Source organism: Molossus molossus, unplaced genomic scaffold (genome assembly GCF_014108415.1).
Source record: "Molossus molossus isolate mMolMol1 unplaced genomic scaffold, mMolMol1.p scaffold_m16_p_22, whole genome shotgun sequence".
Classification (NCBI taxonomy): domain Eukaryota; kingdom Metazoa; phylum Chordata; class Mammalia; order Chiroptera; family Molossidae; genus Molossus; species Molossus molossus.
This window is the reverse complement of record NW_023425358.1, coordinates 5,989,950-5,992,525: the sequence shown is the minus strand read 5'-3', so window position 1 is coordinate 5,992,525 and position 2,576 is coordinate 5,989,950. Positions and strand designations below refer to the sequence as shown.

General features: G+C 44.9%; 1 pseudogene; it reads left to right on the top strand.

The window, feature by feature from the left end:
• Window positions 1-1,196: 1,196 nt before the first annotated feature.
• LOC118640318 lies at window positions 1,197-2,106 on the top strand (annotated as a pseudogene).
• Window positions 2,107-2,576: the final 470 nt, after the last annotated feature.

The window sequence follows — 2,576 nt, the reverse complement described above, 5'->3', positions numbered from 1 at the left end:
TTCGGTCCCAGCCCTGGTCAAGGTGGTACGGGAGGCAACCAATCGATGTGTCTTTCTTACATTGATGTTTCTTTCTCTCTCTCTTTTTCTCCCCCTCGCACTCTATCTGAAGATAAATGAAAAAATACCCTTGGGTGAGGACTTAAAAAAAAAATTAAGAAAAGAAAAATTCCTAACTAAAAGTGAGTCATGGTGGGCAGTCTGTCTCATCCCAGTCTCTGGCTTCCTTTACAAAGGTCAAGCTTGGCCCAAAAAGAGTCTGCCTGTTATCTTTCTGCATCTAAGATAACAGCCCTCTGAATGTTAGAGGTTTCCTTTTCCTCGGGGCACACCCATCTCACCAGACCCCAGAGTGCAGAACGGGCGTCACTTTGTTCCCCAAACACCTTCTCTGTGCTGCTGTTGAACTGTTCTGTACCCACCGAAGTAAAAGCAGCATTATTCTGTCTCGGGGACTTCCCCACTTTGTTTTCTCCTGCCTCCCTAATCTGCCACTGATACATTTCACAAAGCCCCTCCCGTCACCGCCTCTGGTTCTAATGTATAAAAGAAGCTGTAAAACTGCCATTCTCTGCAGCATTTTTACAATTTGTTGAGATTTTGCTTCCTGGAAATTGTGGTTTAGTTTGGTCAAATAAACTCGTAAAAATTCTCGGTAGATTTGGACATTCCTTACGTCAACAACTCCAACAATATATTGGAACGCAGAGGAAGAGACTGATTATGCCTAAGTGGGTCGGGGGAGTATGAGGTGGGGTTAGCTGTTGGAATGCCTACGATCGTTCTTACCTCCTATGGAATAAATGACAAATCACAACCTAAAATTCAAAGCCCTTTCCTGGATGCCATTCACCCACTCCACTAATTTGCAAGTGGTACACTTTATTTCTACCCTTTTAAGAGTTACACTTAAATATTTAAACTAACAGGGGTAGAAGAAGGTATAGGGGGGATAAATGGTGATGAAAAGAAAATGTAGTTACCTTCCTAAAATGTAGTTACTAATAGCCTACTGTTTATCAGAAGCCCTACCAATAACATAAACACATATTGTGTATGTAGTATATACGTATTCTTACAAAGTAAGTTAAAGATAAAAAAGTTTAAACTCAAATGCTTTAAATGTCTAGGAGAACGCAGCGGAGCTGGTTGTTCCTTCCAAGTCCTGAAATGTGGCACCGGTTGGGGTTCATTGAATGAATCCGCAGGCGCCGGAGCCTCTGCAGAGAGAGGAGAGATGGCCAGGGACAAACGGTTCGGTTCGCGCAGAGCTGGGCACAGGCCCCTTCCGGTGTGAAAGGGCTTGGCGGCCTAATGAAGGCAGAGTCCAAGGCCTCACAGATGAATGTAAGAACTGGGGTTCTTCAGCACAATCCACGGAGGCCTCACCCCGGTCGCAAACTTACCCAAGTTAAACAAACGTAAGAAGCTTGACCTGAGCGATAACAGAATCGCAATGCCTGGAAGCATTGGCAGAAAGGTGTCCAAACCTCACACATCTAAATTGAAGTGGCGACGCAGCTAAAGGCCTCGGCACAATAGAGCCACCGGAAGAGTCAGAAAACCTCAAGAGCTCGGACCTTTTCAGTTGTGAAGTAACCAACCTGAACAACTACCGACCAATCGTGTTCAGGCTCCTCCCACAACTCGCAGAGCTCCTCCCACAACTCACAGAGCTCCGCCCACAACCCGCAGAGCTCCTCCCACAACCCGCAGAGCTCCACCTACAACTCGCAGAGCTCCTCCCACAACTCGCAGAGCTCCTCCCACAACTCGCAGAGCTCCACCCACAACTCGCAGAGCTCCGCCCACAACTCCCAGAGCTCCACCACTAGACCAGGACCCGAAGGGGGCCCTGGTTCAGACGCCCAGGGCTATGCAGAGGTCTGCACGGTTATGCTGAGGATGCTCAGCTAGTGGAGACGAGGAGGAGGATGAAGAAAACGAGGAAAGTGAAGAGGAGGATATGAGTGGAGAGGAAGAGGATGAAGAAGGTTATAGGACGAGGAAGTAGACCATGAAGAAGGTGAAGAAGATTTTGGTGAAGAAGAAAGTGGTCAGAAGCGAAAACAAGAACCTGAAGATGAGGGAGAAGACAATGACTAAGTGGATAACCTATTTTGAAATATTCCTATTGTGATTTGACCGTGTTTACCCATACCCCTCCCCAGATCCTGCCCCAGGAAACCTGTTTTGTTTTGTTTTGTTTTTTCTGATTGTAAAGTTGCTGTGGGAACCAGAGGGGGAAAGTGTCCTGGGGGTTGTGGGGAGAGCATGGGTGGGAGGGGGTGGAATAAAATAGTATTTTTACTGCCAACATAAAAAAATTAAATAAAATACTTTAAAAGTCTAAATTTAATTGAAACCTTTACCACCTTTCACATGCTTTAAATTTCTCCCAACTCCAGTTTTTTATATTATTATTGTTTAGTATTTTTTAAACCTCACAGAATAGGTCATTTTTACCATCAGATTTTAGAGTCCGCTTATTTAAATATGCCTACCTGCTTACCATATATTTTGCTTATCCTTGCTTCTTTTATCACATTGCTTTATTCTGGGTATTGTTTTTTTTT